This window comes from Hypanus sabinus, chromosome 4 (assembly GCF_030144855.1).
Source record: "Hypanus sabinus isolate sHypSab1 chromosome 4, sHypSab1.hap1, whole genome shotgun sequence".
NCBI lineage: Eukaryota > Metazoa > Chordata > Chondrichthyes > Myliobatiformes > Dasyatidae > Hypanus > Hypanus sabinus.
In genome coordinates, this window is record NC_082709.1 from 143,616,928 (window position 1) to 143,639,379 (window position 22,452).

Below are 22,452 nucleotides of genomic sequence, written 5' to 3' on the forward strand. Positions count from 1 at the left end.
CCCCTTGTAAATTATTCTATATATGAAACTGACTACTAAGTGTTGAAGAACTGGTTGGCATAGTCATAAATAAATGGAATTTTATGATTACTTACAATAATTTGACAATATATTAGTAAACTTAATCAGACATGAACAAATAGATTATTGGAACTGGGATATGATTAAGATAGGCAGCACAGAATTCTGCTATTTAAAATGATTTAGGACACAAGTGGAAATGAGCAGCTCAATGGCAAATGAGAGAGACACACAGGGTCTTATTCTTTTTACAGCTGCTTGTTGAAAAAGTCAAAGCATATTTTTTGTTAAGCCAGTTGTTCAGTGAATTTAACTCATCTATCTAATTTCTTTATATAGCAGCAACATAGAGATCTATATTTATTCAGTCATAAAAATGATCAGCTTGGCTCAAAAACATAATGCTAACTATAGCATATCAATCCCCTATCCAGCCAGTTAGTTACTGCAAAACCTCTCTATCTATATTATGTTCTTTTTTTGATGGTGTATTTGTGAATTAGCTACATCACATATATCAAGCAAAATGCAAAAATGCAACAACCACTGGCAATATTTCCCATTAGTTAACTTACCTGACCACCAAGGTGAGAGTAATCAAGGATTTAGTCAAAACTTGAAAGGTCTGATTAGTTTTATTTACAGGATCACACAGATGCTTTCCTATTTCACTTCCTGGCTTCAGTCATTTTGGTAAAGGTAGGTGAGCATGGAGGATAATATTCAGAATATTTCTGTAAAGGCTATGCTTTTACTCCAAAAACAAACTTTCCCATTTATACCCTTCAGTAGAAATCAAATGTTATGAACAGAAAGTGTTACAACCTATAAACACATGCAGATGCTGGAAATCTTGAGCAACATGCAAAACTCAGCAGGTCAGGCAGCATGAATGGAAGGGAATAAACAGTCACTAGTTCAGTCCGAGGCCCTTCATCAGTACTGGGAAGGAAGGGAAAGAAGACACTTGACCAGAAACATTGACTGTTTATTCTCTCCATATGTGTTGCTGTCAGCTGTTTTTTTGATCTTTAATATCCATGATTGTTTGGGATGCTGCATTATGTTCAGATGGCCAGGTCACCTTATTTATGGGAAAGTCATATTCAAGAAATATATTTTACATGAGGAAACAACAAATCACCAATTTAAAAGTCTAATAGTATCTTTATACTAATAACATAGACAGGTATCCGGAAGTAAAGTATAGCGTGTCATTCATTACTGTTAATGAGTCTATTTTTCCCTAAAGTCCGTTCACGTTAAACACAAATGGAATTAACACAATGTAAATTAAATCAAGTCACAGCACCATATTCTTAACTCACTCTTGGGACCAGGTTGCACGTCACGTTACACAAGTAATGTGAAAAAAATGTATTGCTGGGAAGCACCGTGCTTGGTTTTTAAAAAATCACTCTGATAGTTTAGTGACTTAAACAAAAACAATCTTTATTTTTCTAACCATGCGCGAGCTAGTCCGTGTAGATTATCTAGTAGTGGATTGCTTCCCATGTTTTTTTCTGGCTAGACAACAGGCTGATTACGTGTGGGGAATTTGCTAGAATTTATTATAGGACAAGTTATCTCGCCGACCAACCCTGGTAATTATTACACAAGGCAACCAGTTCAGGGCTGTTTGACAGCTGAAAGCGATACATAACTTAGGGACGAGGAGTGCGCCCGGACACATCACGTGCAGCCCACTGAGAAATGACCTTGAGGGCTGGTCCGTAAACACATGTAACCTTTGTTCTAATCTGTTGGCGGGATCAAATTGCCAGTTTAGAATAAAAGGGGGAACGATAGGAGAAATTTCACTTTCAGTGTCTGACCGATAACTCTGATAAAAATCTACACCATCGAATTGATTAGAGGGGCTTTAGCACGAAAAAGAGACATGGTCTTTTCTCATTTAACAGCCTTCTCTTTTGATCTTTTCTGCGATAAATACTTTATACATTTACTCGCAGAAATCGTTGATCCTTTCAACTGTAAAATGGCGGCAATCCGCGGTTAACTAGACTTATATAAGTCCGTATTTACAATTTCAGAAGGGGGGGCGATTTTTCCGTTGGCCGCTAGGCGAAGTAGAAAGTTGCAGATGTGTAAAGTTGTACCGGAAGGCTTTGACAGACGGAAGGTACAGTGTTTAAAAAAATACTCAATTTGTCACTTGGAATTCTTGCATGCTACGCGGAACCAGAACGCGAACGTCCGGACAGACGGACGCTGTTGAGTTCTAGCCACCGAGAAGTGAATGTAAGACAGCGAAGCTGCCATGCAGTAAACTCAGTCCGTCATCAAGAATCCGGCTGGATTCATTGTGATCAATAAACCAGGTGGACATGGGCGTGTGGTTATTCACGGATTTGCAGATATTGCTTCTGAACATTTCATTTATCAACCAGTCCCGCACTGCTCTGCGATGGGATTAACTTTAACTACAGGACTTTCTCCATTCCGCACAGACTCCGCGCCATTTTAGAAGCAGCTCCTAGTCGCCAGACACAACGAAGCTCGGCTCCATAGGGACTGAGTTCATTTTCCGGTTGCGCTGCCCTCCCTTCACCGCAACAGTATAATCGCGATCCTCGCGCTCTCGCTGAATGTGTTGCATACTCCCTTTAAACAGGATAATCAAATTCACAATGAAAAGCTGGTTGGCTCAAAAGCGGAGATGCCAGTCAAGACCGCCTGAAAACAAAGATAAATTCGAAGGGACGTTAGGAGATATTGATCGCGGATGGTTGATTTTTGCATAATTGTGGAAGGCAGGCAACTAGCTGTATTCCCCTTTGACGACGCAACAGCTTAGTCGGCAAGATCGATTAGCGGAAATCCCTGAGGGGACCAGAGAGTAGTCTGCAGAACTCCACCAGAAGTATCCAGCGATATTCCTTTTAAAAAATTTTTAAACAGCCCTTATTTTCTTTCAGCTAATCAAGAAGAAAATATTAACACGCGGTGAACAAAATAAGCTGATTGTTCCGGGAGAATACTGAATATGAAATGCTTGATGTCAACTGGACATCAACCAGATTTCGGACTTCGTTGAGACGAACTTTAAAGGGATGAACTGGAGTCACCAGAACCGTGTTACTGCAAGAGCTGTAAACCTAGCTTGGTTTTTATTTATCTCCCGGTCCAGTAAACCTCAAAGTGACTCTTACAGAATTCCTATGAATGCTTCCCACTAGCTTTAGCCGAAATTGGCAGTCAATTCTCCTTTTCCCACAGCATTGGCGGAATCAGCAGCTCAGCTTTCCTGCTCAACTGGGAGAAATAACAGTCGTATGGACAGAAAATGCACTCTGGTTAAAGTTAGTGGATCGACAGACTTCCGATTCGGGTTAGCAGCGACTCGAAGTTGGCAGAAATTGGTCAGCGGAAATTGTAATGGAACTAAAAAAGACGTCGTCTTTTAGTTAGACTGACCTGAAGCAATACAACAAGATCCTAACAAATTTACCAAGTGACTCAAAACACAGCCCCGCCCGCTTGACAAATAGTTTCAAAGCTACCAGACATCAATTTGACATCCAGATCGTGCAGATATATAAAACTGTACCGATTGAAGGTAATAAATTCGCCCCTGCCATCTCGATAATAAAATGAGCCGTTTTCAGCAAATGCTGGAACAGCTAAAATGCGTATAAAATGATTACCCTATACTTCGGTTCTTAATTAACCAACTCCCCTCCCCCAGTCTCCTTATCGAGACAAACACAGATCCTTATTCCGACAAAAAATTAGAAAATGCTGTTAATCTACAGCAGCTCGGGCACCATCTGTGGAGAGGGGGTAGAGAGTTAACATTTCAGGTCAATGTCCCAATGAAAGGTCATAGTTTGAAGCGTTAACCATTTTGATGTCTATGCTTCCACTGGTTTCTGTTCTACTGAGAATTCCAGCATCTGCAGTACTTTATTTTTCCGTATTCTGTCTCTCTTAACTAACGGGTGGCATCAACCAACCCTTTACGTCTCTCCAGAGATGTCAGATGTTAACAGTTTGTATTTTGGTTATTTCAAGATTACCACCAGGATATTGATTTAATCAATTAACTCCCCTAACAGCTCGAAGTTTTGGCGTTGTTTCACTCAACCGACGGTGGGTTGAATGGCCTCTTTATTCAATTTTACTTAACTCGGGAAGTTGTGGACTACACAAGTCCCAATGCGAGATTTTTTAAAACATAAAAGCAGTCTGGGGCCGCCCGGGTGTTCTGAGTCCATTTTGCGTTTCTCTGTTTAAAACATTGAAAATTGTGTTACGTTGCGAGAGTTAAATAGATATTTGAAACCTAAGATCTGTTTCACCACTTTAATCGAGTCTGAAGAGAGGCCTTTGAAATCCTTTGGAAGAAAAGTAATTCTGCGACTTGACACCAGCACTTTAGTAACATTGCAGTGTAAATCCGGTATAAAAGTGATCAGAGGTGTGCTAAAGCTCGCAGACGTTTTTGAAACTTTCAATCGTTAATGAGTGAAAATCAGCTTCCTGGCCAACAGATCTGTAGCCTCAAACAAGCAGCATAAACTTGGTTCTGACTGACTAGAGCCAATAATACAACTATTAACACAACATACCATAAAGTCAAGCCATTGCGTTCAAGTGGTCTATATGCCGATGTTCATGCTCCAAACCAACCTAACCATACTCTATGCAAGTCATCTTACCCTGCTAAAATTCTACTGCTTTCTGCCATGCTCCGTACCAGTTTCCCTTAACTGTATCAATACCATTCCCCTTAATCCCTTCAGGTGGTAGCGAGTGCTACATTCTCACCAACCTCCTGAATTATTAGGCTAGCTTGCATATACCGCAATTTCGTTGGTTTGAGCAATGATAATAAAGTTCTGTTCTATATGCTGGACTTTTGCAAGAAGTGGGAATATTTCTGGGCCTACTCTAATGAACTTCTTCTGAATGTTATAAATTCAATTAGAGCACTTTCAATCTTTTTTCGCTTGAGAAGAGAACCGTCTATAAATAAATTACACTCAGTTTAACAAAAATTGTTTTACTGTAATGTGACCATATTTTTAATAGCAAAGAAAAACAAGCTGGAGGAACTCAGCGAGTCAGGCAACATTTGTGGAGGGAAATGGGCAGATATTTCGAGTTGACGTTTCAGTCCAGATGAAGGGTTTCGAGCGCTGTCCATTTCCCTCCACAGATGCTAAGTTTCTCAAGCTTCTTGTTTGTTGCTCCAGATCCAGCATCTGTAGACTCATGTGATTCTTTTTTTAATACACCTACTGTCAAAACTACACTTAGAATTAATACTGGCAGGTTAACGACTTCGTGTTTACTTTAGGTTTTGACAGTTCAGACTAGAGTTTACCTTCTTATTTAATAACTGGGACCGAGAAGACTACGCGCTAGTATGCTCACACATCACAACACGTCACGTTCAGATGGGCACAGTGGAGGCGTTTGATGCGCAGTTCATATTATTTCCAGTTTATCTTTACATAATAATGGGTTTAAGAAAATAACATGAAGGTAACTTTTTGTTCTAATCTTCCCACTGGTGAGTGCAGTGAATTAATATGTCTGCCTTAGATTGTCAACATGAGCGTTATCCATTGTCTTTCGCTTTCTCTTGGGAATATTTCTTTATTTTTTTGGTTGTCCAAACCAAGACACGGTAACTGCATTGTAGAGACTAAAACTGATATATTTCGACCTTTTTTAGTAACAAGGTAAATGTAGTGAGAATTTCAGGTCAGCAGATGGGAGGCGTTTTTGGAGAGACGGATAATCTTAAAGGGTTAATCAGCAACTCCACGTACTCACGTAATTTTATAAATAAAAAAAAATCAGGGCTTTTTTTAAACGCTACCACCGATTATCACACTGGCAACGGAGCCGTTACCTTTTTTGAAAAAAAAGACCAGCGGGAGCTGGCATTGAAGGCCGTCTCCTGGAACAGATGTCAAATTATTTCCACTCGTCTCTCTCTCTCTCTGGATCACCGCTGTAAAAACCAGACTACACATTCCCCCAGATGAAGACCACGAATCCGCCCAACAACAACATCATTGTTCTTATTGCTTTAGAATCTAGTGGCAGCTGCTTTCTCTAATCATGAAATCAACCCTATATATAGAAAAGTATAATTTGCGAAAAAACAAGCTGATTTCAAGCACAGACACAAGACTTTGAATGAACATGGCCCGTATTTCCTCGCAGTATTTTTCAATCAAACCCAACTGAACGATTAATCACATCAAATTACAGGGAATTTCTTTCAATGGACATGATGGTATCTTTGTTAGCGACAACTCTGAAGTTGTAGTGTTGTCTTCAGTACATTAGTAAACCTACGGCACCACTTTTCAGAATGCGCTAGGCATCCATTCCTTTCATATTACAATGTGTAGCTTGTTCAACAGAAGGGGGAAAAGCAAACTGCGTTTATTCTCTAACTTATACCACATGAGCTTGCCGTCAAAATGTAGAACACCGTCCACACCAATGATAGAATATCTCTTGGGCATGAATATTAAACCAAAGGAGTACTGGCATAAGTATAATTCCGTTGTTAGAAATTTATTCTCGGTTGTGTAGGGTTACTTTTATTTTAAATATAGCCATCCATTTAAGGGCTTGGTGCGAGACATTTAAAATCTGGTTCCTAATCTTCTCCGCCTGGCTGCAAATCACAAAACACGAACTCGTTCACATCTAGGCCGAGCGTGATGATGGTATATGTAAGAATGTGCCCGAACTGGCTTCAGAAATCTACTACATCCAATGCATTGAGACTGCGTCACCAAGGGCCTCTTCTTTTACAAGAGCATCCTAATTATTTCAAATCAGTGTTACAAATCTACTTGCGGACGACCAATAAACTACGCGCTCATTTTACCCGTCTTCTGGCGCCTGTAACACCTGTGTAATTAAAACTGAAAATGTTCATTCGGCCTCACGTGATTCACACGTCCTCCTTTGTGAACTCATTTTAATCTTCCACTTTTCATAACACATCTGTTTAAAATGTGTCGTTAGGCAACAAGAAAATCCTCAGTTGTCACAGTGTCTGTTTTACGTTCCTGCTATTTTTTTCACGATTGGTGTTCCAATTGGTGTTCAAAGAGCAAATAAATAATTTATTCCCTGCACGTTTTGAGTGCTTTGTGTAAATAATTTGAATTGCATTTTAACAAAAAGGTGCATTGCAATAATCAGGGTTTATATGGGCTCAATCATCTCAACCCAATGTATTACCAAACTAGTGATCACCGTACGCGTGGATACTGGGTATTGCACTCAAATAGCTGTAACTTTAAAAAACTAACATATTTATATTTGTGATAGGTAATACAATTGTCTCATGCTACTCAAAAATTAAGGATACCGTTAGCGAGTTCGCCGTCTGGACTTAATTCTATCTATCCGATAAAGTTAAGCCGCTGCGCGCGCACACACACACAACCACACACGAACGTCGAGTATATATGTCAAAGAATAACATGGCACGTTTCATAAACGATAACGGTATTATGTGGTTCCTAAAATGTGCTATCTCAGTCAATCACCGCAAGAACAACTCGATATTCACAGCGGAGGCACAGGCAGCCAGTATCCTCCAAAGAGCTCAGCGATCCGTGCCTTCTCGTCCCTTTTTCACAAAGGTTTTTTTTAAACGGCTCGCGATCTCAGGTTTCAGGGCTGGTCTCCCAGGGGAGGCAGGAGCGGAGTGCGCTTCAATCAAACCCTGACTTCTCCTCTGGGAGCCGAGCCTGAAATCTGATCTCGCCCACTTACTGCCTGCCTCATTCCATGCGCTTTCTTTGGGCGTAATAACCTTTTAGTTTATTGTAAACACAGTTGGGAGGGATGCTCGATCTTTTAACAGGATGTGTTGATTGTGAAATTGGTGTCTGGTGCATTTACCGCGCTTGCCCGCCGATATAAAGAGGCAACATGCAAAGCCGGCGCAAGTAAATATATAATCATACAGTCTCATGATTAAATGGCTCCATGCATTCAGAAGGCCCCGTAAGAGGCCACATAGGCGATGTGCTGCTGATTCGAAGGCAACGCAGACGTTCCATGCAAAAGTGAGAACAGATTCTGGATGTGTAATCGTAAAAATTTAAAGAAGTTGCGCAAAGAGCTTAGCCATTCCACTCTCCTGAATAGAATGAATAATTTCAGCAAATGGTCAAAATGTGCGTTATTTTCGCAGAACTCAGCTGCATCAATATCCAAGGTGGAAGAAAATTTGAACCCTACGTAATCAACTAGAGCATTTTGAGCGTAGTAAGGAATTAGTATGCTCACAAAAGCCTTTCCAGGCAGTGATGTTTATCATAAACACAAGAGATTCTACAGATGCTGGAAATCCACAGCAACAAACACAAAATGCTGGAGGAACACAACAACAGGCCAGGTAGCATCGATGGAAATGAAAAAAATCTCCGCTTTTCACACTGAGACCCTTCTTTAGGACTGGAAAGGAAGAGGGAAAGACACCAGAATTTTAAAAAAACGTGGGGGGGGGGGAGGGGAAGGATGACTGTCTATAAGATAAGGCAAGTCTGGGTGAATACATTGTGGAAGAGTCTGTGGGCAGCAGAGATTCTAGAGGGGGAACAGTGAGAGAGGGAATTTCATCTTTTTAATATAATAACCAGGAAGGAAAGAAATTGCATTTCACATTTCCACATATCTTCTCAAACTAGAATCAGAAACTATTAATCTGGCATATCTATTGGACAAGTCCAAGTTAATTAAGCCATGATCCAGAATCAGAAATTTTCGAATAATAACATGTTCGCAATGAAGAATAGGAAAATTTATATCACATTTAAAAGTGAAGAAATTGCTTTCATTTGAAAAAATATCATAACCTATGCCACATGACCATAAATTAAGTGGATACACATGAAACTTCAATAATGTATTTTGCAATTGATGTTAAATTCAGTGGATGTGCATCACTAATATTTGCAATTAGTCTATTTAGCACTAAAAAGTAAATGAAACAAATCAGGACAACGTGGATCTATATTCAGATTCTCTGTTGCCTTTGTGTCTTGAGGCCTCCAATAAATTTAATCTGCTTTCAAATTCAACAAGACTACAATTGAACAATTTTGTATCTGCTGGCAACACGTGCCCATACATGAGAAAGTACTGTTGTGCAAATATCTGTCCCAAAGTTAACATCTGAGAACAACCACCTGCATTTTAAACTTCCCATAATTTGCTACAGTCAAGATTGCAAGGCAAGTATTAGCCTGAAACATTTTAATTCATATCCAATGTTTCTATAAATAGAACAATATTTAATTAAATGTACATCTTCTAGAGGAATAATAAGGATTACAATAATTAAATTCACAATCATCTGCTGTTGACAGGTTGCAGAATCCACAAAAAGTGCCATACAACTCCAAAGGGCAAATGTGCAAGTCAGCAAGTAATTAGGATATCTAGTAATTTTTTTATTGAATGTAAAAGGATGGAGATTATGATTTTGGGGGATTGAGAAGACATCTAGAATAGTGTACAGTATTGGTCTTCTTATTAAAAGACGGAAGTAAGAAGGCTGGAAGTACTTCAAAGAACATGTACTAAATCAGCATCTTGAATGAACAGTTTGCCATATGACGCAAGGTAGACTCACAGGGTCATAAAGCACTACAGCCAAAAAGAAAACAGCCCCTTCTGCCTATCTAGTCCGTGCCAAACTGTTACTGTACCTAGCTCCATCAATCTGCAACTGGACCATAGCCTTCCATGCCACTCCCATACATGCACATATCCAAACTTCTCTTAAATGTTGTAATCAAATCCACATCCACCACTTCTGCTAGCTGATCATTCCACACTCACAACACCCTCTGAATGAGGAAGTTCCTCCTCAAGTTCCCTTAAATATTTCAACTTTCATCCTTAACTTCTGACTTCCAGTTCTAGTCTCACCCTTCCTCAGTGGAAAAAGCCTGCTTGCCTATCTACACCCATCATAATTGTGTATACCTCTGTCAAATCTCCTCTCATGCTCCAGGGAATAAAGTCCTAATCTGCTACATCTTCAATCTTATTGATACCTTTATTGTTGGTAGGTGACCATAATTGCACAATACTCTAGAATTGGCCTAATCAATGTCTTGTACAACTTCAACAGAACATCCCAACTCCTGTATTCAATATTTTTATTTATAAAGCCCAATGTACTAAAAGTTCTCTTTATGACCCGATCTGCCTGTGACACAACTTTCAAGTAATTATGGATCTGTATTCCCTGATCCCTCTGTTCTATCAGGCTTCTTAGTGCTCTACCATTCACTGTGCAAATCCCACCCTAGTTTGTCTTCCCAAAATGCAGCACCTTACACTTGTCTGTATTAAATTCCATCTGCCATTTCTCAGCTTATTTTTCCAGCTGGTCCAGATTCTGCTGCAAGGTCTGATATCCTTCCTCACTGTCCATTATACTCCAGTATTGGTACCATCTGCAAATTTGCTGATCCAGTTTGCCACATTATCATCCAAATAATTAATGTAGATGACAAACAACAACAAACCCAGCACCAATCCCTGTGGCACTCTATTAGTCACAGGCTTCCTGTCACTGAGACAACCATCTACTGGCTTCTCCCACTAAACCAATGCTGAATCCAATTTACCACTTCATCCTGAATACCCAGCAAATGAACTTGTGGACCAGTATCCTACGCAAGACTTTTTCAAAGGCCTTGCTAAAGTCTGTTTAGGCAAAATCCAGTGTATTTCCTTTATCAATGTTCTGGTATCCTCAGTAAGATTGCTTAGACACAACCTACCATGCACAAAACAATGTTGACTATCCTTATTCAGGTCTATTCAAATACTTATATATCCTATCTAGTGGAATGGTAGAGCGTGCTAGTCTTGTTTTTGCAGTAATTTAAGAGACAAGTCTTGCTTGAACTGTATTATATCATGAAGTGCGAAAGTGGAGAGGATGTTTCCTCTTATGGAATAATTTTGTGCTAGGAGTCAGGGTTTAAACATAAGATAACACCCATCTAAGTCACAGAAACAGGACTTCCAGCCCACTGACCATCAAACACCCACTTATACCAATCATACACTGCTCCAATTTAATTCTCCCTAAATTTGCATTAACCAACACCCTCCTCCACATACATACAAAATTCTACCACTTCCCCAAATGCTAAAAGAAATTTACAGTTTTAAGTTGATTTACCAGCTGATACAGCATTAGGATGTGGAAGGAAACATGAACATCCGTAGGAAACCAACATGTTAATGGGGAAAATGCTATAACTCCACAAAGGCAGTACCAATTCTGCTTGCTGTGCCACCAACTCTGTTAACTGTCATTCAAGATGGAGATTATGCGATTTATTTTTCTCTGTCAGAGAGTCCAGAATCTTTTGGAAACTACTTCCTCAAAGGGTGGTGAGAACAGAATTCTCACACTTTTAAGACAGGCATGGATACAGTAGATTCTTGATACGCATTGGGGTAAAAATATACCATGAGTAGATGGACTGTTGAGATGTAGTTACTACAATATCACTCCTGATCTTATTAAGTGGTAAAGCAGACTTATTGGAGGCCTTTTCCTGTTTCAAATGTGTACATATTATGGGGCTGGATTCATAATTAAAACTTGTTTTAAAAAATGCACAGCTTGAAACATTGTCACAACTTGCCACATAGCCTTTATTTTATGTTGTTTTTACATTTTACTGTTTTAAGTGATTGCAATAAGATTTCTCCACTTCTAACCATCCCGAATGTTGCAGTACTGTGCCAGTTGGATACGAGCTACTAGCACCACCGAGAGTGCATCAACTGATATAGACAGTGTATTCTTTTGCATTTCATTCAGAGCATCCAAAAAGTACATACAATTATTTCAGTCTTAATGCTCACTTGAGAGATGTTCTAAAACCTGCTCCGTAATTACCAACAATGCAGTTTATAAAGAACAATGCAAAGACAGCTACAAATGGACAAGACAGAACATCCAGACCAATAAGTCTTTACATTCTTTTATTGTCAAAGCATAGTCAGGAAGCTTCTGTCCAGCATCCCAGTTTGCTTCAAAGGTAGGAACCTTCACACATAAGAAAGGCTACTGCATGTAAAATAACAAAGTAAAGCTCACTGTAGATCAAGACACCCATTGTACATCACCTTATTTGTTAAACCTGATTTGAAATACTTGTTCATGTTAAAATACATAAGAAAGAACATTTGTAGGGGCTAAACTTCTTAAAAATTTGATAGACCACCAAGTGTTAAGGGGCAACTCAGTAAGCATCAATAAGATTCACAATTCAATGCAATTAAATTATAAGAGTAAAAATCAAGAAAAATTATTGCAGCTATAAAAAAATCTTGTTTAAAACAAAAAAAGGCTACAGATACTCAGTCAAGCAGGGTTTGCAGAAAGAGAAATTAAACTAGCATTACAGGTCTCTGACCTTTTGACTTGAAACATTAACTCTCTCCTTCTACAGATGCTGCCTGATCCACTAAGTATTTCCAGCATTTTCTGTTAGCTCTTAAAAGTACACAAAGAAAACTAGAAAAATAACTATGGACTTCAAGTTGAAACTACAGAATCTATTTTATATAGTCTAATTTTTATTTGGCACCAAATTCAGCTAGCAGTCTATTGTATCAGTTACATCCAACCATTGTGTGTTATCACATCAGCTGTTCCACATTAAGTATTCCTGACAACTGTTCTGATTAATAGTACTTTACACAAACCCTTATGCCATGGATATTAGCCAATAGTATTTGAAGTGAAGTTACATCATATAATAGTATAATTGATAAATACTGCTTATATTAGATGAATAAGGAAAAAGTGATTATACACTTTGGATTCAATTGAGTTTAAGCACCAAGTTCGATTCATGAATAGAACACAACATGGCTAAAACATTACAGTTTAAAAAAATCAGAGGAAAAATTAATTTACTACTCAACTCATCTTAATTTGCTTTAAAATTCAATGTCTAAGATTAAAATCTCAAACACTGAACAATGTGTTATGAAACTGACCACGGAAGCTTTAAAAAAGGCAATAGATTGTTTCTATTCTCTGAACAGAGTTAAATTTCAGTACATAATGTCTGACTGTATCAAGTAGAGGAACATCATTTACTTTAAGTGAACAGAACTTAGTGTTAAACATTCATTTTCATTCCTCCAGTTACTATTAATTAAATGCAATAAATCCTCATTGTGCTGCATTTGCCAAGTTAAAATTAGACTAAGAACTGACCCTTGTAAATCTCCAGTATTTCAGTAAGTGACAATTCTCTTACATGTACCATGTTAACCCATTCATTACGCAGAACTTCATCACTGACTATGCCTGTCTGTGGACCTTGTGTGATAAAACAGATTCAGTAATCTATGCAACATATGTTTACAGTAATACTTTCTCATTAATGTTTTAAACACAACAAAAAGATGCATTGTTTCCCTTTCTGAATCTAACTATGCATATTTGTTCTAGATTTCAACTGTAATTCTCATTTTGAATTGACCACAATAGATGTCTATCAATGTACTTCTATATCTGCTCAAGTACTGGAACATCAAAGGCATTAGGGTTCTGATCTCACCTTGAATTAGAAACATTAACCTAAAATTGACAGCACAAAGTTTATACAGGTGATTCTGGCAAATTGGTCCATGGGTTAATGAAGGCAGCAGTTTATTTTGGCCAATTCTTAAAAGAACAAAAATTAATTGAGAAAAGAGTTGGGATTCCCTTCATTTATTTGAGACACTATGCCACTTAAATGTCCAACAGTTTTTAACTACTGTCAGTCACATGCACTTGTGTAGCTGTTAGACACTAAATAATGCTTACAAATAAGTTTTTAAACAACATCAGTTGCTTGTGTTTGTGTTCAAAAAGCAGTGAGAACTCAGAACTGTTATGCTCCTGCAGTTTCAATCGTTCAGGTTTGGAGATGTCAGAAATGGCCAAAAGTGAAAATTAATCGAGTTCATACTTCAACAAGTTATGAATTATGAAGAATTTGAAGGTATTGACAATCATCTTGAATGTTACAATGAAAATTAAGACTTGGAGGATGCAATCATGAAAAGCATTGTATGAAAGTAGTACATTATCTACACTAGGTATCTGCATTGATTTTGTTAATTTACATTCAATGAAAAGACGACAGTGTACACTGGCTCATTTCCTCCGTTGTTTGCCTTTCCTCATCCTTTTTTAAACGATTTCTATGAAACTTCAGCAAATTAGGGCAGCCGCTAAATGGGCCAAATGCACTACACCCCACGTGTCCCAATAAACAGGAATCAACTGTACAACAAGATGTTCAAGTGTTTAATAGAAAGCCCAAACTACATCACAAAAAGCCCAAACTACATCACACATCCGCTTTGTGTAAATATGCAAAATAGATAACAATGGCTGAAAACGATCGCAATTTTTTTAAGTCCAATTTAAATTTTGATACCAGAGCCTCATTAGCATTTATTTGTGTTTGTTATATTTTTGCCGTCGCTATGCAATAACAACTGCAAGAGTTCTCTTGTAGCTCTGAATGGTGAACCGAATCACTTTTTTCAGGGGCGCTATTACAAAGTAAACATCCAGCCAAAGATATTTTGATAGTACGTATTTTCTCACGCCCTACTTTACGCAAAGATAGCTTGAATTACGACACCGTGGACATTGCCCTAATCCCGGGGTTTCCAACCATTTTTAGGTCATGGACCCCTACCATTAACCGAGGGGGTCCGTGAACCCCGGCCCTAAACTGAATAATTTTAAAGAGAACATGGGCATAGATGTGCAAATTGAAAAACACACAAATGTAGCGTAACTCTATAACCTAAGGACGCCAACTTCTCCAGAGTGTTTTTTTCGTGATTTCCAGCCGACTGACTAAAAGCATTGGCCATGCTCAATGGTAACTCAGTTTGTTGACTTTTCTCATAAGCAGGTTTACGTTTGTTGACGTGAGAATGGAATAATTAAATTCAAGAACAAATGTTTCCCAGTAATTATGCTGTATCACATTCAGTGAACAAACAGATATTTCAGGTTTCTATCATTGATTAGAGTGATGCACATTGTATGGGATTAAACTGATGACATTGTTCTGGTTGAATTGTAGAAGCAAATGGTTTTACTCAAGAATTTACCCATTTATGTCCAAAAGGGCCTTTTTTTTACCAGACTACTTTCTGGTTGCTCTCCGTGACGATACACCTTTTAATTCCAACCTTCACAAATGCCCATTTTCTACTCAGTTCCGATTGGGGTCTCTGGCCAGTTGGTGTTATACGTTGTCATAATATATTCAACATGCATCAACAGTGCGCGTAAATAATGTTTCTATGCAAGTTGTCTATTTTAAAATAGCTAATGATGTTGCCGATTTGAAACATAGCTGACGCCATTGGAATTTACTCGAGGATCAAATTGTTCGGCACAGAATGCAACTTGGGTGGATCCTGGTTGCACATTACTTCAAAAATATTCATATGGTTTTGTCAAAAGTATAACTAAAATCATAGCGATTACTACGTGATAAAAGTCCTAACCAAACATCAAATTCCAAAAAAAATGCCTACAAGTATTTAGCTAAGGAAACCTGCTAATAATGGAAACAAAAGTTCAGGTGAGATTTAGGCAACGAGAGTTAAATGGAGGCGGAAATCCTTTTGAATGGAGATCGGTAGCACTGAGGTGTTTCCACTTTACGTCTAACAGCGTGGTGGGACTCTACTTAATTGCTGCTGACCAGGGCGCCCATATAGACTAACAAGAAAAGTTTTATGACCTCAGTGTTAAATAAAATTTACAAAACCATTTAGTCGAAAATACTGGAAGTTCTAACATTTATAAATAAACATTTATGATTAATTTCCGGATTTAAACAGGTAGAGTAGGCTTAATGGGCTTGTAGAGTAATAATAAGTTCGTCCTTTTACAAAAAAATATTCCAATCATGCAAATACACAAACCTTCTTCACAAAAGTCAGCGAGCAGACAAAAGGCAGTACTGTCGGCACTTCTACCTCAATCAACACTTCTTTCGTTGGCTTTATTCATTTCAGCAATACAAAAAGTTCAAGAAAAGGCTGAATGATGTAAAAAAAACCCTATTAGACATTCAGCAATTGTATAAAAGTATTCTGAGAAATGCACGTGTTCGTACACTTAAAATTCAAGTACATATCATGGTGATAATCTGGTGATAAACGAGAGAGTGTGAATATACATAAATATGCGCAAACGCATACTCACTACACCCACAGCATGACATTCTCAACGAAACTTTCAATCCCTGATCACTTCGCTCAGAGGTCTGCGGTATGTTTGAAAAACAAGACGCATCTCGGAGTCCGGTTTACTTCCCCTCATCTTTTTTTTTCCCCTGCGATTATCCCCGAGCTTGCAGGGAGCCGACCACTGTTGTCTAGACCGATCGATCATTTAGACAGAGACGTACAATACGGCCAAACCCTTCAATCAGGCAGAACTGGCAGTTACCACACGGGTACATGTCACCTTCCAGGTAACCAGCTAGCAACAGCACCTTCAACACTAGATCTCGCTCTAACATTTCTTCCAGACTGTTCAAATGACAATAAACACGCAGAAAAGAAAACGATGTACTGTTTATGCATTAATATTCTACAACACACACACTTGATAACGTTAAAGGTGTTTTCGCAATAACCTGCTTGATCAACATAAATCATTACTGTGCACCATAAGATCCTTCACTGGCTCTCATCTCTTTTCCGTAGTCCAGTAACGTAAGCTGCAGCTTATTGGCAAAATATGCATAAATATGGAGCAGCTTCTCTATTTTAAATGATGCCACCGCCCCTTTAAAAAAAACTTAATTTTCTACTAGTGAAGTACAGAATTACCGTTTCCGTTATTTTTGTTTACCCGTGTTAATTATGGAATAAAGATAAAAAAAGATGCGTTTTAAAAGCATTTGGTTTACCACTCGAGCGGAATTCAGGTTTATCATAGCCATCGTTGTGTTGGGGGAGGGGGTCGTTTTGCACGGTTGGGCTTTGCACGAACATCCTTAGTGGTGGAAGACATCCGTGTTCCTTTGTACAACAGATGCAGAGCGAAACAGTATTTGCAAAAGCTCGAGTTCTTCTACGGACAATGGCGAGTGTTTTACAATGAGCCTTTGCATTTTAAAAAAAGATTTAAAAATTATGTTTGCAGGTTTACAAATCTTAACGGCTGGTTATAATAGGCCGCTCAATGTCTTTGGTGGAGCCGAATGGATTAGATTGCGAACGGAATCCTGAAGTTGAGAACAGACCCACAATGATCGCGCTTTGCTAATCCGAGTCTTGAAACTTATCCTGAATATTCACTAGATATGCGTATTCAAGTTAACGTATCAAAAGCAGGCGTGTTTTAATTAGGAAATCTACTTTACTGAAACTGAGAAACTAATTGAAGACTGAACAATTTGGAAAAAAATGTTTTCGCCCAGTCTCCGCTTTCCGACAGTCATCGGCGCGGTCCCGCAGCGATTTTAGCGATTAGAAAAACCCCGTCCGTATCTACTCCGTTCACATAATCCCTTCTTACCTGGTTACAATCTCTCCACGTAATATAACCAGACCAGTACTCCGAAGCCGACCTCCTGTTATTTTTTGCTGCATCCACGTGCCTTTATATTTTCTAATAGCCAAAAAAGACTTCTCTCATTTGCGCATATGAAATGTGAGAGAAGCACGCTTATCACCCCACAAGTCCGGATATCCACCAAAGGAGAAAAGAAAATCCGCTCTTAAGAGAGGGAAAAAAACATCAACGGAAAGGCCTTTTTCGCAGCTCTTAGCCGACCCCTCTGACTGCAGCTGAACGGTACGTTGAGCGCCACGGCTGCTCGCTCGCTCCAGTTAGTCAGCCAAGGTTTCAGTGTAAATGTTCACTGTACAGGTGGAGATCGGCTGTGATCCTCTGGCACGGAACTCTTCGCAGCGCCATGTTGCCTTCTCACCAGATACACAGCAGCCAAACGATCCAGTCTATCGGTTGACGCTCACTCCATCGCCCCACATCCCTAACTTGTCGAACCTCGGGCTGCTGGTTTCTGGGGGAGGGGTGGGGGCGGCAGTATTGAAGTGAAGAGCCCTCTGGCAGATCACTGGCGCAGACGTGGTTCAGCGTCCACAGTGTTAGTCGATTTTTTTTGAATTTCCGATCCAGCCCGAGCGTGCAGCTCCGCTCCGGGACTGAAAAAAAAACCCTCTTTACCCATAAGGCTAGTCGTTAACTTCAATTACCATAAACATCAACCTCCTGCTCGTAACCTCAATACCAAAAGCTCTCACGCACCAGCAACATCGCAAATACAAACCAACACAGCCAGCAAACCCCACACAACGCTTTTAATTATAATATATTTTATGTACGGATACATTGCGAAACAACTCACGCTTGTATCATGAAAGCGCAAGCTTCAATCACGCGAGAAATAAATGGCAATACTGTTAAAAGTTTCTGTCCACCGTATCATTCATTTCTTGACTATGGACTGTAGAAACCATACTAACATTTGGACGTACAATATCATAGATTCCAAAACTTGCAAATAGTTAGTGGTGGTCTTTAATTTTAAAAAATGCCATTTACATTTATTGGTGGCTATTAACAATACAAGTGCCACCTGTACTGACAAGTAATTTAATGTTGATTTTTAACATCACCTGTTATGTCTACGTACTTGTGTACGGTTCATGTATTTCATCTGTACATATAAAGTTGTGATCGAAACTTGAAAGTCATATTCTTAATTTGTCTTTAAAACGGAGATTGTCTGCAAATCATGCCAATTAAGAAAAGACGTTGTGTTTTTATTCCATTAATTGAAGTTCAGTCATACTGTACTTAAATTGTTTACAGACTGAAGCGGAGATGTGCTTCACTCGTGCTCATTCGTTTGATCGTTGTAAATGGGTACACAGTGCAAGTAAAACTGTATGCTTTACTGAACGAGCCACTCCATTGTTTTCACTTGAAATTTTACAGTATCGTGCAAAATACATATGACCTATGTACTTCAACACTTCTTCAGTATAGAAACTAAGCGTTATAGGTAGGAACGACTAAAAGTACAAGAACAACGCCAATGCTCATAATGATTCGATTGTTTCTGCAAACTCTTCTTTTTGCCCATCCCTCGGAAGTTGACCAGAAGGTCAGGACGCTTTGCGCACGACTCGCGCGGGAGCGGGAAATCTTCCATAAAGCGCTCGGACACTCCCATTCACGCACTCGGGACACCTACATAAAAATGTGGCATGTATATCCACGCTGGCACGTAACCACAGGGCTTCTTGCAGCGAGTTGTATACTCATTTCTTCCCACGTACTCCCGCGGCCACACACTCTCGAGCTGTCATACCTAGATTCGCTGGTACATGGCCTCTTTTACAATCTGTCGCTCAAACATGCACTTCTTTCACCCAGTCAGTTCTGTACACAGCCGTACAGATAATTGCTCGGTCCCTGGCACTACCTTACTCCAGAAATATCATCCATGGTCCTAAAACAAAGATTCTCTCGTCTACAAACATTATCCCCTCTCTATCGTGGTCTCACATTTCCCAAATTGCACACGAATTACGCCTTGAGTAACACGTATTTTCCTCCTTCACGCGTCGATGGATCATATCCTCCGTCTCTCTCTCTCCCTCTCTCGCACATACACGTCCCTGTTTCCCTCACTTTCCCAGTAACGCACAGATAATCGCAGTCACCCACGCGGCTCCTTTCAACCTTGCACCGCTCACTCATTTGCACACATTCACCCGAGCTTCCTTCCACACATTCTCGCAGTTTCATACATTCGCACTCTTTCTACAGAGTCCAACAACCTCTCTTGCAAACCACACTAACTCGCATTCTCTTCATTACACATTACTCCCCCGCAATTGCATTCAGTCACGTATAATCAGCCACACGCGCTCGTGCACTCGGATCCCCGTTTTAACAGTTCGCAGCAGCTGCTTCACGGGCTGCGTTGCGTTCGCAGAATCAGTTCGTGTTTCTCTGAACCAGAGCGGAAACAGGGCTCTCTGTGGCTGATTGGGCTTATATTAAGGATCGTCTTCGACGACACCCCAAGGAAGCACAATTGTTAATTCTCTTCGCAGTTTGCTCTTCTCACTACTTTCTCAAAGATCATCTTCCTATTTCAGTAGGAAGCAACAAAAGAACCTTGTTTAAAATGAGAATAGTTTCAGAATGGAGCGTTGTATTTTATAATAATTGTATAATAATTCTGAAAGAATCTGGATGAACGTTTGAACACACGACGCAGTTATGGCAAGAGTTAGGTCTTAAAGATTAGCGTCCAGTTTCCTTTAGATAATTGAGTACTGGGCTTTGTTTAAAATACGCGAGTTAAAAATGACACACGAATAATCTTTTCATTCTCCATATCCTATTAAAAATGAACCACATTAAGGATCAAACTTTCTCTTTGAGCCATCGATTCTAACACAAAATGAAGGATTAGATTCCTAATATCAAGAATATGCAAGGCAAGGGAGGGGGTGAGGTAACGTTTAACGACCCCTCCCCCTCAGGGGAGAGGTTGTTACCACTAAAAAGATTAGATCTGGACGTTTGTGTTCACCGCATTGTTTAATGTAACGATCATGCCCCAGTTGGAGGTGTGCTTTCACACCAATTTGTGTCAGCGTGTTGCGACTGCGCGGCGCTTTACTTTTCTCGAGTCCTCCGAGGTGTGTACACTTTGGCCTCTTAAAATCACTCGCAGCCTCCAGCTGCCAACCTACTCGAATATGTAAGCACGTTTACAGTGGCAAAATTTCCACCGGTGTTATCAAAATCCTTTTAGTTTTGCCTCGATTCCAAGCAGAAACAGGAGTAAGGTTATGGCAGTTCACTTTAGAGAACACATCTGCTCGAATCTGTTTCACATCCTAATTCAGGGAACCGCGACCTTGTCTCGGAATGAGCAGCCGATACAATTATAACTAACGTCAGCTGATTTCTGTAATTCCCCCAAAGGAAACGTCTGTTTAAGAGGCAACAACCGTAGTTTGCTGATTTGTTATCTGTTGTTACAGAAGTGTTATCAATTACGATTGTTTCCACATTCTTTGTTCCATATTTTACTTTTCAGTTAAAATAAAGCAATTAATTCAGTGTTTATTTATTTTTAATGCGACCAGTATATACATTCATCGTAAATTGTGAGATTTGTGTAATCTTATATACGTTTCATATTTTTAAATATTCAAGGGGATTAAATCCGTCTTTTTCATTGATTCCAATTGACGATTACGAGGGTCCCGGTCCCGGCGCGAAGTGCGCCACCTGTCTCGCTGACAATGTTGCGCTCCACCACAAAACCAGTACAGCGATTTCACAAGACAAAGATGGCGAAAGCTCCCATCCCCCACTATTTAGAGCCACTTCCTCGACCCGACCGCTTCACCGTAATATGTACAGCGCCAATCTCAAGCTTCGTACCCAGACCAAACGCCTCGAAACAGACACAGGAAACATGCAAAGGAAGGCATAAGAAAGGATCGACATACAAACCGCACAGTTTAAGCGTGAAAAGAAAACTGGAACCGTTCTCACTTTGTCGGACACGTACAGCTTTCTCAAAAGATTTCATTATTTTCCAACTTGCACACATGAACAAAGAACGTCAAATATACCTCAAAACGCGCTTGATGTAAGGGCGAGACCCGACCAAGTACCGATATTTGATTACAATATAAAGCAGAAATCAAGTCCAGCAATGGCTAAACTGCGACCGTAAAACAATTTTTTAAGAGCGTAATTTACTTCATAAACTACCGGACCATTAAGAGCCGCCGTCCATTCGGAGCACTGGCTTCTCATAAACACATGCACATCTATACCCATTCGCGTTCTCTGCATCGCAATTCAAAGTTGCATAAACGTTCATTTGTGACACTGGCTTCTGCATGAATTTGACATTTGTTGCTCAGTTAGATAAACTAAATTTGAATTAAAACAAAATCAAAATAAAATTTGGATATTACTGTAATGTCCAAACAAGATCCTCCAACTTCCAAACATGAACCTCGTTCCGCACTGTTATGATGCTCCTATATTGAAGCCTTGATAAAATGGTTTAACATGAAAAGACCACTCGCTGTCTGCACTTAATCAAGTTATAATATACTTACTTAATATTCAAAAATTATTAACCAACCTTCAAAACAAAAGCATTCAAAGAGTACACAATAAACATGTTTACACACATGCAATTCATTGAGGCTCACCAAATAAATTACCACAATTGATCGCTTAGTATAAAATACTGCAATTGAGTACTTTTTTGCATAATCTGAAGAAAGGAAATGGACAATTTATTTCTTCTTATAGTACTC

At 39.3% G+C, this 22,452-nt stretch overlaps 1 protein-coding gene across 6 annotated transcripts in view; it reads right to left on the reverse strand.

Annotated features, from left to right (window-relative positions):
* The window catches only part of bcor (BCL6 corepressor), a 279,875-nt gene that overhangs the window by 82,734 nt on the left and 174,689 nt on the right, over positions 1 to 22,452 (reverse strand). Inside the window, exon 1 of one of the 6 annotated variants that reach the window (XM_059968252.1) lies at positions 17,636 to 18,301. The exons of the other annotated variants lie outside the window; for them this stretch is intronic. The gene's annotated coding sequence lies outside the window, so the exon portion shown is untranslated. Of the gene's footprint in view, positions 1 to 17,635; positions 18,302 to 22,452 lie in introns of those variants that run through there. 6 annotated transcript variants of the gene reach the window in all.